The following is a 15130-nucleotide window of genomic DNA, read 5'->3' as shown; positions in this document are numbered from 1 at the left end:
CTTCTCTGATAAGTTATTAAGTTTCAAATTCTCCTTCCTTGGGATTTCATCGAGATAAAATAATTCTTCGAAGATACAATCTACCGCGGCTCACAAAAGCATAACTGGAACGGTCCTATCGAAATATGGATACTGGATCTACGTAACCTAATCTTGATATCTTAATAGAAGCTAGTAGCTGATGATAACTTTCTGAGAACTCTAGAGGTGATGGAGGACATTTTTTGGATTGCAGATGTGTCATGATTGTAATAGGGAGGTCAGATGTGGCCAGCACCATCATTGACTGCGGAGGGGTGTCAGATTGACTCCAGCTCAGATTAGAGCAGAAGCCAACTCTATCTTTGTCGGGACCCCTTTCACCCTCGCGCGTGTTCCGCCCCGTCCTTCTGGGCAGAAAGCTGGAGTGCAGCCCAATGTGCATACCTTGGTGGTGTGTAGTCGCGAGACGCCCTTCCTCCCCTCGCACACTTAAAGAACAACTCGGGAGTCAGGCGGGCGTTTTGGGGTAAGCTGGAACTTCCACGGGCTTAACTCAGCGGAGGGGTTTATATAACAGTAATGGAGGCAGGAAAGGGAGGGACCTGGAGTCCCTAGCTCAGATTAGCCTGGCGCTAATCACAGTGATGTCATGGAGCTTCCCTCAGAGGCGGAGATCACAGCTCACAGAACCGCCTCCTTGGGCTCCACTCAGCACCATTATGATATCTATGTGCTCCAAGCCAGTTGGGAGGTGGGGCTGGTTTGGGCCACCTTTCCAGTTCCAGAGGGGAGTGGGGGGGGGCAGTGGGGAAGTTATGAGTGGTTAACAGCCATGAAGCCTCAGGGCAGGAGAAGAGGCAGGCCTCTCCGGACCGGACTGCCCCTTAAAGGTATAGCCAGAGCCCAACACATCTTCACTAATATCTCCCTCACCCTATCCAGGGAAGTTCCCCTTAATTATGATAAATTATGTAAATTGACCATCTGAGGCCTGGGAGGTTCAAGGGAACCTGTGCCCTCCCATGAGTGGGCATATCCACCTGATGTCAAATCCATGCGGCAATTCTAACTAGAATGATAGGTTGGTCCAAACATACTATGAGATAGACTGTAACTCTATTGGCCACCTGCGTGCAGCCTAGCATTCTGTAAGTGCTGTATCCTCACCAGTTTAAAAAACCTGTTGAGTTTTTCTTTCCCCATTCTGCCTTATTTACCCAGTGTTTGCTTTGCTTACGTATAACACTTTTCTCGTGCTGGTTATGTGGTTTCTGCCTTGTGCTAACTGCATTCAGGGCTGTAGGTCTTTGGGAAAGGAATCTACCCGCAGTCACCAACTTTCTAATAAAGATTCCCAATTCAACCTTTGAAGATGTGGCTTCTCTGTTTCCCCTGGTTGAATCCCTGTGTAACATAACACTATTAGGAAATATTCTGTATCACCTCAGTGAAACAGTGTAGAGCCTTCTGACCTAAAAAGTGAAGGCATGGTTGCCCTCATTGACACATGCCAATTATAGGAAGAGGAGTTCTAATCATTGTTCTAAACAGTTTCAAGAGGGAGCAGGGGGCTTGGGAATGTGGCTTAGTGATAGAGTGCTCGCCTAGCATGCATGAAGCCCTGGATTCAATTCCTCAGCACAATATACACAGAAAAAGCCAGAAGTGGCACTGTGGCTCAAGCGATAGAGGGCTAGCCTTGAGTAAAAAGAAGCCAGGGACAGTGCTTAGGTCCTGAGTCCAAGCCCCAGCACTGACCAAAACAACAATAATAAAATCAGGAATTAAATTTAAAAAAAAAAGAAAGCCGGAGCAAGAATTGTTAAGTCCGTAAACAAAGGAATGAGTCTGATAAGATGCAAAAGTTAAGTAGAGCTTTATTTTGCACCAAGCATCAAGAAAGAACTGACGGGCCAGGACTACTCCTGAACAGGAGCACCCTGACTCAATCTTAAAGGCTAACTTTATAGGGAAAAACCACAAACCACAGGGCTATGCCTGACCTTTGATCACAATCATACTAGGAGAACTTCACCATGGCACTGTTGCTGTTACCTAGTTGATCGTTAATTATTTTTTAAATCACCTATTGTGACTTTGCTGCCAGGAGCCAGCCCAGGTGTCTGGAAATGATTGCCGCTCCCTTTTGGGGCAGTTCCGCACTCTTGATGTTCTGGTTTGTGCTCAATTCGAGCAAAACTACATCAGCCAGGGTGACTCTGAGTTCATTCTAGGTTGGGGTCAAAATGGAGTCAGCTGGGCTTTTAGACTGGCCCCTTCAGAGCCATTCCCAATTCCTTTGACTTCACAAAAGCAGAATTTCTCTGGACAAAACCGCAGTATACCAAACTCCAACCATGACAAGGAAGGAAAGTAGGGCTTGTGGTCCTAGAATCGTGCACAGAACAGTGGCAAAGGGACACCAGCAGGAGATCAAGAGAGGATAACAACATCCAGCAGGTCCTCATCTCTTAACCTGGGAATGCAGTAGTTTCAACATTCCACAGGAATTCATTGAGTACATATTTCCATACCAATGGGATAAAGGAGAACCCCAGAGGGTCATCTCAATGGACAGTGGAGGAAGATTCACACAGTCAGTGCAACTTCCAAACAGGATGAAAACATTCCCTGAAGCAGGAGAGGAAAGAATTTCTCTAACCTGACCTCATTTGTGTTTAAGATTGTGTGAAAGCCAGATCTCCAGTGCCATTTGCCAAGGCTGGCATCAAACTGCAATTCTCTCAATCTCTAGCATCTTAGTGAAGTAAGAGGATGCTGGATCTCCCGGTGCCATCTTGGCCACATGGTGGATAGGGAATAGGGTTTAACTGGTGCTGTCTTCATGGTGAAAGAAGGAGAAGTCCCACCTCCCAGGTGATGGGTGTGGCCCTGCAAACCAGTGCCTTGGAAGACTCTCAGTTTCCTGTGACCCTGCCCTGTGACCTGACCCTATCTTGGGGTCAGACAGCTCAGAAGCCATTAAGCCAGGCCTCCTGTGCTGTGTCCCATCTCCTGGCTCTCCCCCGATCAAAATGGCCTCCCACTTCATCAACCCACTGGGGCTGATCAGGGCTGTTGGCATTGTTTTTCTGCTCTTTCTTCTGCTGTCATGGCTCAGTTTTTTTAACAATGTTAAGTATATTTATGGGCTGCAGGTCTGTGACAGGAGTCTTCCTGCAGGCAGCAGCTTTTTAATAGACTCCCAATCTGACCTCTCAAAATGTGGCTTCTCTGTATCTTGCCTACTGGACTGACTTTACATTAGTACTCCCTGCTACCTGGTCACAGAACACATCCTGCCTCTGTCCTATAAGCTATGGTAGCAAAATAACTCATTTGATTAAGTCCTGCCTGGATCCTCATTGAAGACATTGTTTTGGGTATCTATAGATACAAACTGTCCACATTAGAATGACCTCATAGTATTGAAAGGGAAAATAAATCAAATCACAAGGAAGACAAAGTCTGACCAATCTTCGATTCTGAAAAGAATGGCTTTGTCCTGATAGCATTATAGTCTTCACTGCAATTCTTTTTATTAAAGCAGTTCCATCAAGACCCTTAGCTACCAATGACTATTCTTTAGTTACAGATATTCAGGCCAAACTTTGTTTTTGATTCAGAGCCCAGGTATAGGAGAAAAGAGTTCCTCAAGTCCACATGTTAGTTTACACATGAGAGGAAATGATTTTGCTTAGGACACTTTTCCCCTCGCAAAATATCCTATGTGAAACTATTAATACAGGATATAAAGCTGCTAGTTTCTGTTTGGAATGGTTTGCTATAGGAGATAAGAAGCAGAATTCCCTTTTTTAGTTTTATCTGTAGAAACTAAAGATTCTGAAGATGTTCACAAATAAAGAAAGGGGGAAACATGTAGCCTTCTGAATTAGGAGACCATGACCAGGCCAGGATGCCAACACTGCTGTCTTCATCTAGGCACCGGTTGAGCAGCTACTGGGGACCACGGTCTCTAACAAGTCCTTCCTGCCTTCCCTGAGCTCTTTCCTACACTGGGGAGGTGGACATTGGTACCCCATCTTGCTGAGGAGAAAGTTGTGCCCCTGCCAGCTCACCCACCATGCCACAAGCTGAAGTGCTTTGGCAAGAAAATACACAGTTGTCAGGCTCAGGAGGCAAGGGTTGCAAAGGCTGAGGGTGCAGGTGCTTATTGTGCAACTCCTCTTTCTCATTCATACTGTGGCTCTGCAGTCTCCGTTTAGCATCCTGAAGCCCTGAGAAGCTCACCTCCACTATATATCCTTGTTCCCTCATTATAAGTATGAGTGAATCATTACAAGTTAGATGCATGTACGATGAACCATATTAAAGCAATGAAAACTGAAGCATCTAGTTAAACTTTTTGTTTTCTTTTTGTGGGTATGTATGCTGCCTGGGACTTGAACTCGGGGCCTAAGCACTGTCTCTTAGCTTTTTTGCTCAAAGCTAGCACTCTAGCACTTGAAACACGGCTCGACTCTCAGCTTTTCTGGTGGCTAATTGGAGATGTCTCACCTTATCCTGCCCAGGCTGGCTGGACACCAAGGTTCTCAGAACTTGGCCTTCTGAGATGCTAGGGTTACAGTTGTGAGCCACTGGCACCAGGCTGAAGCTAAATTTGAATAGCCACTGCATGATATTCCTGCATAGTCTGGTTAATGCTTTGCCTACGTAAAATTTTCCAAAGGTACTGTGTTTTGACTACATAAGCCTGGCTTTCTTTCAATTAGAGAAGGAAACAGGTGGGGAAGTGATATGAGAATCACCCCAATTGTCACCAGGCTGCCATATGGCACTTTTTGTCCTTGGATGGTTCGCTGATGATTCATGAATTATCTACCAGAACAGTGCTATTCATCTTTATAGACACAAAACTGTCCATTGATTTTGAAAGGCTCCAGTGTTATAATACAAGTATGAAAAACTACGTTGATAAAATACCCAGAGTTTCCACATTGACATTAGCCTGTCTTCCTGTTATTATTACATTTTTGTTTGGTTTGGATGCCAGTCCTGGGGCTTGAAGTCTGGGCCTGGGAGCTGTCCCTGAGCTCCTTTTTCTCAAGGCTATCACTCTACCACTTGGGCCACAGCCCTATTTCAGACCTTTCTGTGATTAATTGGAGATAAGAGTCTCATGGGCTTTATTGCCTAGGCTGCCTTTGAACTGTGATCCTCAGATCTCAGCCTTCTGAATAGCTAGGATTACAGGCGTGAGCACCTAGCTGTTATTATTATTTTCCAGACAAGTTTTACTATATAGCTAAAGCTGTCCTCAGAAAGATTTTCCTGCCTAGGCCTCTTAAGTACTGAGAGTCTTACATGAAAAGAAAAATGAAACAGTGTAATATACATCATCTGGTTTCTAAGGATTTGCATAGAGACCCCTAATTTTTTTTTTTTTTTTTTTTTTTTTTTTTTTTTTGCCAGTTCTGGGCCTTGGACTCAGGGCCTGAGCACTGTCCCTAGTTTCTTTTTGCTCAAGGCTAGCCCTCTGCCACTTGAGCCACAGCGCCACTTCTGGCCATTTTCTATATATGTGGTGCTGGGGAATTGAACCAAGGGCTTCATGTATACGAGGCAAGCACTCTTGCCACTAGGCCATATTCCCAGCCCAAGACCCCTAATCTTATTCTCCTGTTTTTGTGTTTGCCATCAGTAGTCTTACTGTTTAAAGTTCTTGTGCTTCTCTGGCAGTATCTTCTGGTATTAAATTATATCTTCAAAGCTTACTGAATTCAACCACAGCTTCCCAGGATACATTACATCAGCTCCAGCTAAGAAAATGCCTTACAGGTTCTGTTTCCCACCTGTGGTCATCACTAGGAAAGACTATGACCATAGCTGTGCAGAAAGTTTTTAATTTGTAGTAGTCCCATTTGGCAAAGTTGCAGGATATAAAATAAACCTTCAAAAATCAACGGCCTTTCTCTATGCTAACAACCCGAAGACCGAGGCTGAAATCAGGAAAGCAACTCCTTTTGCAATAGCCTCCCAAAACATAAAATACCTAGGAATAACCTTAACCAAAGAAGTGAAAGACCTCTTTGAAGAGAACTTTAAAAGCTTGAAAAATGAAATTATGTCAGAACTAAGAAAATGGAAAAACCACCCATGCTCCTGGATTGGGAGGATTAATGTAATCAAAATGGCAATATTGCCAAAGGCTATCTACAAATTCAATGCAATACCCATTAATATCCCAACACCATTCTTTAATGAAATAGAGGAAGCAATCCAGAAATTCATATGGAACAATAAAAGACCTAGAATAGCAAAAACACTCCTAAGCAGAAAGAACAGTGCTGGAGGAATTACAATACCCAACTTCAAGCTGTATTATAAAGCTATAGTAATAAAAACAGCTTGGTATTGGCACCGGAACAGGCCTGAAGACCAATGGAACAGAATTGAAGACCCAGAATTAAACCCACAGAACTATGCCTACTTAATCTTTGATAAAGGAGCTAAAACAATAGTATGGAAGAAAGATAGCCTCTTTAACAAGTGGTGCTGGCAAAACTGGCTCATCACATGCAACAAACTAAAACTAGATCCTTATATATCACCCTGCACCAAAATCAATTCCAAATGGATTAAAGACCTTGAAATCAAAACAGGCACCCTGAAGACACTAAAGGAAGGAGTAGGAGAAACACTTGGGCTCCTTGGCACAGGACAGAACTTCCTTAACAAAGACCCTGAAAGGCTACAAATCAAAGAAAGGTTGGACAAATGGGACTGCATCAAACTGCAGAGCTTCTGCACGGCAAAGGACATAGCTCTCAAGATAAACAGAAAGCCCACAGACTGGGAGAAGATCTTTACCAGACATTCAACAGACAAAGGCCTCATCTCTAAAATATATGCAGAACTAAAAAAATTACCTTCTTCCAAAACAAAACTGCAAAGAACCAATAGCCCCCTCATCAAGTGGGCTAAAGACTTACAAAGAAACTTCTCTGATGAGGAAATGAGAATGGCCAATAGACATATGAAAAAATGCTCTACATCACTGGCCATAAAGGAAATGCAAATCAAAACAACATTGAGATTCCATCTCACCCCAGCAAGAATGTCATATATCAAGAAAACTAATAATAACAATTGTTGGAGGGGATGTGGCCAAAAGGGAACCCTACTTCATTGTTGGTGGGAATGTAAACTGGTTCAGCCACTCTGGCAAGCAGTATGGAGATTCCTCAGAAGGCTCAATATAGAACTCCCCTATGACCCAGCAGCCCCACTGTTGGGTATCTATCCAAAAGCCCACAAACAAAATCACAGTAATGCCACCAGCACAACAATGTTCATCGCAGCACAATTTGTCATAGCGAGAAGCTGGAACCAACCCAGATGCCCCTCCATAGATGAATGGATCAGGAAAATGTGGTACATTTACACAATGGAATTTTATGCCTCTATCAGAAAGAATGACATTGTTCCATTTGTAAGGAAATGGAAGGACTTGGAAAAAGTTATACTAAGTGAAGTGAGCCAGACCCAAAGAAACATGGACTCTATGGCCTCCCTTATTGGGAATCATTAGTACAGGTTTAGGCAAGCCATAGCAGAGCATCACAAGGCCCAATAGCTATACCCTTAGAAACACATAAGATGATGCTAATTGAAATGAACTCCATGTTATGGAAACAAGTGATATATCACAGTTGTAACTACTTTCAACGTCCTATGTGTATGTGTAGTTTCTATTATTGATAATGTTTTGTATCACCTTCCTATGTTTGTACCTACACTATCTCTGTAATCTTATCTGAGTATATTGGAAACCGTGTTTACTGGTATTGGAAGTAGGAAATTCAAAGGGAATACCAAATTCGAGAGACACAGGGTAAAAAAAGAGAAATAACTACAAAAGCAATACTTGCAAAACTGTTTGGTGTAAGTGAACTGAACACCTGGGGGGGGAGGGAAAGGGTGGAAGGGAGGGGGGCATGAGGGACAAGGCAACAAACAGTACAAGAAATGTATCCAATGCCCAACGTATGATACTGTAACCTCTCTGTACGTCAGTTTGATAATAAAAATTTGAGAAAAAAAAAATGAACCAAATTCAATCCCCAACAAAATCTAAGGGGAATTTTTGTAGAAATTGATCAACAGATTCTAAAACATATGTGGAAATTCAGAGAAGCTAGAAAAGGCATGAAAAGATAAAGCTGAAAGGCTGAATGTATTTGTTTTCAAGAGTGACTATGGACCTACAGTGATCAGAGCAGAAAAGAGTTTGGGGATGTAGTTCAGTGGTAGAATACTGGCCTAATGTATAGTAAGCCCTGGGTTTGATCCTCAGCACCATCAAAATGATTTTTAAAAATGAAAAGTTAGGGGCTGGGAATATGGCCTGGTGGCAAGAGTGCTTGCCTCGTATACATGAAGGTCTGGGTTCAATTCCCCAGCACCACAAATATAGAAAATGGCCAAAAGTGGCGCTATGGCTCAAGTGGCAGATTGCTATCCTTGAGAAAAAAGAAGCCAGGGACAGTGTTCAGGTCCTGAGTCCAAGTTCCAAGTCTGGCCCCCCCAAAAAGGAAGAAAAGTTAATGACAGCCTAGAGAAGTGGTTTTTTAACAGAATTCCCTAAGATGATAAAAATAATCTATACCGTCAAATATGGCAGTATCTATATGTTACACTTACCTAATGGACATTTGAAATACGGACAGTGTACTAAAGAATTTAATTTTAGTGAAATTAAATGCAATTGAAATAACTGCAGATGGCTAGTGGATACATACAGAATAGTAAAGGAACAGGGTACTAGTGACCCATACTTGTAATCCTAGCTACTCAGAAGGCTGAGATAGATGGCTAATGTCTTGAAATTAGCTTGGTCAGGAAAATCTGTGAGACTCTTGTGTTATTCCAATAAACTACTTAGAAAAAGTCAGAAATGGTGCTATGGCTCAAGTGATAGAGCAACAGCCTTGAGCAAAAGAAGCTCAAGAACAGCTCTCAGGCTCTGAGCTCATGTCCCAGGACCAGCACCAAGGGGGAAAAAACAGAATGGCAAAGGAATAGACAGTCCAGAAAGAGAACAAAAAATATTCAGTGAAATAAAAGAACTGGGAAACTATCTTCGTCCAAATTAAGCAGCTGTTACGGATCTAGTGGACTGACTAATAGTTTAAAACTAAGACAAAACAACAAATTGGTAAGGACCTGGAGCAACTACACGTTTTATATATTACTGACAGGAGTGTAAAATATTATATCTACTTTCAAAAATCCTGTATAATGTCTTCAGAATAGAAAAGAAGCCAGTTGCTGTAGCTCAAGCCTGTAATCCTAGCTACTTGGGAGATCAAAGCGTGGTGATTCAAGGCCAGCCTCTAAAAATTTAAGAGACTCCACCTTAGTCACTGGCCAATCTCACAAGTCCCCTTTCGTAATTATATATAAGCATATACATCATAGACATAGACATTCACATACACTTCTAGTGGTTATGGTTCTCTGAAGAACCCTAATACAACCTATTATGATATATCCTTCTATTTCTTTTCTTAGTCCATGAATAAATCAGAAGCCACCTGCAAAACTTAAACCTGGAAACGCATTCACCAGCCTTTCCAAGCTATTGGCTTATCATGTCCCTGCAACTGTTTGTTGACATGGCGTGACTGTCCCAAGGAATGTTCTCTCAGCTTCTTCTGCCTCCCATTCCTGATCCTCGGCTCTCTGCACATTTCTATTTCATTTCAGAATAAATCTCTTTGCCAGAGTTGTTGTGGACAGACAGCTCCAAGAACAATCTTGCCATCCTTTCAAATGTCATATTTGTTTAGAAAGGGCCGAAGGGTAAAGGAAAAGTGAGAAGACCTGCACAAGCTGCCATTTTCTGAGATAAATTCTGAAAACTCATCTCTGAGAGACCAGAGTCCACTCTCACATTCCATCTAAAGGTGAACTCTGGCACAAGAACCTGCTGTATAAAATAGCTATCAGGGTTTTCACTCATACAGCAGCTGTCAAAGGAAATGACGGAGTTTAGCTGAACTTCTAATCTCATAAATGAGCTTTTCCTTGAAGGGCTGAATGTAGAAGGCTAATATTTTTAAAAGAGGAATAACAGCATAAGGAAGCTTTAACTTGATGAGGAACAACAAGTATATGAGCCTAGTCCTCATCAGGGAAGGGAGAGGCAGGGAGAAACTGAGTAGATGTGACTGAAATAGTTATACAGTCTAGCCATATTTTTAAGGAAAATACAGCTTTTATATGCAGGGAATATACTTTAAAATAGTTTATTTTGATTACTTACAAAAGTCAGGTGCTGGTGGCTCTCATTTGTAATCCCAGTACTTTAGAAGGCTGAGATCTGAGGATCCTGGTTCAAACCCAGCCTGGGCAAACAAATTTGAGAGACTATTATCTCCAATTAACCAGCAAAAAGCCAGAAGTAGAGGTATGGCCCAAGTGGTAGAGCTCCAGCCTTGAGTGAATAAAATGAGTGAGAGCATAAGGCCCTGTCTTCAAGCCCTAGCACTCTCCCTCTCTCTTTCTCTCTCTCTCTTTCTCTCCCTCTCTCTCACACACACACACACATACACATACACACACATGCATGCACACGCATATACATATATATTCAACTAAGGATGTTTGGGAAATACAAAGAACATGAAAAAATTCACATCAAGGCAGAACAGATGGGGGAAGAAAGGCATTGGAAACAGAAACCAGGAATTCAAAGATAAACCTATTAGTCACCAAGTGCTAGTGACTCCTGCCTACCATCCTTGCTACTCAGGAGGCTGACATCTGGAGAAACCCCTCCTCCCAAAGCATCTGATAAAATCCATTCTTTGTTTAAAGGGATAGTCAGGGAAAGCAGACATCTATGTCAGCGTGACACACATTTAGTGGACTGATCAGACTGGATATCCCTACACCCAGTGGATAATGCCATGACAGTTCTACAGTAAGGAGGATGAACTCTACCAGGTGCCCAGAACCAAGGGGAGCACCAAGGCAAGCTTGAATTTAATTTGAGACAAACATCATCCCCATTTTCACCAAAAATACCCCCGATGTCACAGAACTTGGCATGCCTCTTCTCAGGAGTGCCATCCCCGCCGTCCTTGGCTCTGCTTCCCCAACCAGCCTTCTTGGTCTCTACCTCACTGTGTCCTCACATTGTCTTCTGCAATAACATCAGCCACCTGGTACACGAGGGCCAGGTAAAGGCCTCCTGCCTTTTGGAGGCTTCCTTGGAACCTCCCTGATTCTGGAACAACCTGACTCAAAGAGAATTATTGTTGCCCTAGTAATTTCCTGCCATCTCTTTTGAGATCATAGAATACAGTGGAAATGATTTCAAATTATCCCTTTTTTAAAGAGGCATTATTGTCAAACAAATTCTTTATATTCTAGTGTTTGTTTTAATTACACAACACATAATAGTTTAAGAAACGATTATATGAGCCAGTCACCAATAGCTCACACCAGTAATCATGGCTATGCAAGAGACTGAGATCTGAGGATCTCAGTTCAAAGCCATCCCAGGCAGGAAAGTCCATGAGATTCTAATCTCTAATTAACTACTAAAGAAGCTGGAAGTGGAGCCATTGCTTAACTGGTAGAACACCAGCTTTGAGCTCAGAAACACTGCCCAGTCCCTTTCTATTCAAGCCCTAGGACCAGCACAATGTGGGGGTGGGGTGGGGGAGGGGGGAAACCTTATTATATTAAAATAGCACATAATCACCTATCAGGTAAACTAATCATAATGAGTTTAACTATCATCTTAGTAGGAGACAGTAACTATTGCATATTTAATTCAACCACTTTTATTCATCAATTTTTATAGTGTCATGTTGTTGTGCCAAGTTGCAAGACGACCACCAAGAAGGCCACGGAGACTCAGACGTTCCAAAATGCAAAAGATCAGGGCTTTATTTAAGCAAGCTGCAACTTGGGCCTCGTCCTACCCACCGACACAGCGGAGGTTAGGAGGAAGCCTCGAGCTGTGATTACACAGGGCTTATAAAGGCAAAAAACAAAGTTACAACAATCAGGTGTTCAAGCAAGGAAGATTAGGACACAGGTACAAATCTGATTGGCTCAGGGCTCGAGGCACTCTGGGGGCAGTCAGAGTTAAGCATTCCCAGCGGTTAGAGTTCTAGACCGACTGGGCCCGAAGGGGCTTGTCCTGGTTTTGCTCACAGGGCCTGCTTATCTCAGGTTCGCGTGGTAAAGTGGGGTTCGCGTGGTAAAGTGGGGTTCGCGTGGTAAAGTGGGGCCTGACTTCAAAGTCTGGCACTTCAATGTAAGCACACTGAGGATACAAAAATAAATGGTTCCTGTTTTACTGAACCTGGAAGAGGGAAAAGTATGCATGGAGAAAACATGATTACGATAAACTCATGTTTGTATACAGAAGCAGACTGGCCAGGGAAACTGCTAGAATCAGGTACAAACAGAAAATGATACCTAAGTTTCCAGAAATGCACAGATAAATATAAATCAGAATAAATGAAGAGAATAAAAAACACATAAGTCTCTGTCTCTGTGTTTTATCTTCCCATTATCATGCTGGGCATTAAATTACACTAGAAGTCTCTGCCAGTTTTGCTGCCAATATGGAACCTGGTTAGGTCATTGATATTTCCTTCATTCCTGGTAAGTTTGAATCTTTTATATAGATCCATTCTGTTTTCCTCTTAAAAAATTATCTCTGAAATTATAATAATAATAAACAGCTTGGAATTGGCATAGGAACAGGCCTGAGGACCAGGCCCGAGGAACAGAACTCAAGACCCAGAAATAAATCTGCAGAACTATGGCTACTTAATCTTTGATAACGGAGCTAAAAAAAGAAAAATAGGATGGAGCAAAGACAGCCTCTTCAACAAATGGTGCTGGCAAAACTGGTTCAACACTTGTAACAAATTAAAACAAAATCCTTCTGTATCTCCCTGCACCAAAATCAACTCCAAATGGATCAAAAACCTTGAAGTAAAATCAGATACCCTGAAAACACTACAAGAAGGAATAGAGAAATATTTGGGCTCCTTGGCACAGGACAAAACTTCCTTAATAAAGGCCCAGAAACACAACAAATCAAAGAAAGGTTGAACAAATGGAACTGCATCAAACTACAGAGCTTCTGCAGGGCAAAGGACATAGCTTGCAAGATAAACAGGAAGCCCACAGATTCGGAGAATATCTTTGCCAACCATACAGCGGACAAAGGCCTCATATCTAAAATATATTCAGAACTCAAAAAATTAAATTCCTCCAAAACAAATCCTCAAAGAACCAATGGCCCCCTCAACAAGTGTCTACAGACCTAAAAAGAGGTTTCTCTGAAGAGGAAATGAGAATGGCCAAGAGACACATGAAGAAGGGCTCTATATCACTGGCCATAAAAGAAATGGAAACCAAAACAACATTGAGATTCCACATCACCCCAGTAAGAATGTCCATTATCAGGAAAACTAACAATAACAAATGCTGGAGGGGATGTGCCAAAAGGGCACCCTACTACATTGTTGGTGGGAATGTGAACTTGTTCAACCACTCTGGAAAGTGGTATGGAGGTTCCTCAGAAGGCTAAACATAGAGCTCCCCTACGACCTAGCAGCCGCACTTTTGCCCAAAAGATTACAAGAAAAACCACACAGACACCAGCACAACAATGTTTATCGCAGTACAATTTGTCATTGCTAAAATATGGAACCAACCCAGATGCCCCTCAGTAGACAAGTGGATCAGGAAAAAGTGGTACATATACACAATGGAATTCTATGTCTCTATCAGAAAGAATGACACTGCTCTATTTGTAAGGAAATGGAAGGACTTGGGAAAAAATCCATACTAAGTGAAGTAACCCAGACCCAAAAAAACATGGACACTATGGTTTCCCTCACAGGGAATAATTAGTACATGTTTAGGCTAGTCACAGCAGAGGATCACAAGAGCCCAATAGCTATGCCCTTATGAACACATAAGATGACGCTGAGTGAAATGAAGTCCATGTTATGGAAACAAGTGTTTTATTATTGTTGTAATTATTTTCAACATGCCATGTGAAACCATAGCTTTTTTTTTTGTTAATGATCCTCTTGTATCCCCTTCCTGTGGTTGTCCCCATTCTATCATTGTATCTCATCTGAGTACCCTGGATACTGTATATACTAGTATTAGAACTAGGCAAGGGAAAGGGAATATCAAAATCGAGAGACAAAGGATAAAAAGACAAATGACTCCAAAAGCAATACTTATAAAACCATTTGGTATAAACGAACTATAGAACTCTTGGGCAGGGTGGGGGGAGAGGGAGGAGGAGGCAGGGGAAAAATGAGGGAGGAGGTAACAAGTTGAACAAGAAATATACTCACTGCCTTACATATGAAACTGTAACCCCTCTGTACTTCACTTTGACAATAAAGAAAAAAAATCTCTCCAATTTCTTTGACTTCTTTATAATCTAGTTTTAGCAAAGCTCTTATTGTACGTTCTTTATTTAGGATGCAATTGTTATCCATATCACAGAAGTACAGTTTACTTGCCTTTAAATTTTGTCAACAACATTGTTGACATGCAAGAACAGTATGGAGATTGAACTCAACTCAGGGCCTCATGCTTGCCAGGCAGGTGCTCTACCACTTGAATCATGCCTCTAAACCTTTCGTGCCTTGGTTATTTTCAAGGTAAGATTTCACTTTATGCGTTGGCTAGCCTGGGATATTAACCTGCTACTTTTGCTTCTTTATGTCCCTGGAGATGACAGAGTCATGCCGCTGTGCCCAGCCATTGTTCGCCTATGAGCTGATAAGAGGCATGCATGCATCTTGGTATCCAACTATTGAGTGAAATGGAGACTTGAAAATTTTTATGTCCACGTTAGCTTTGAACTACAACCTACCCAATTGCTGCCTCCCAAGTAGCTAAGATTATACAGTTGAACCATGTGCCCAGAAATATGAAAAATTTTAATTTAATTGTTTTTCTTTTAATTGTGTTAACATGATTTGTAAGGTATTATACATCACATGTGTGGCTGTGACTGACAGGATTTTCCTCCAGGGGAATCTCTGGTGCCTTTTCAGAATAGCCTTTAGTCCTTGTGAGGGATGGTCTATGTCCCGTATACTAAAACTTCTAAGATGTAGCCCTT

Source organism: Perognathus longimembris, chromosome 2 (assembly GCF_023159225.1).
Source record: "Perognathus longimembris pacificus isolate PPM17 chromosome 2, ASM2315922v1, whole genome shotgun sequence".
Classification (NCBI taxonomy): Eukaryota; Metazoa; Chordata; class Mammalia; order Rodentia; family Heteromyidae; genus Perognathus; species Perognathus longimembris.
Note: the sequence above shows the minus strand (reverse complement) of the source record.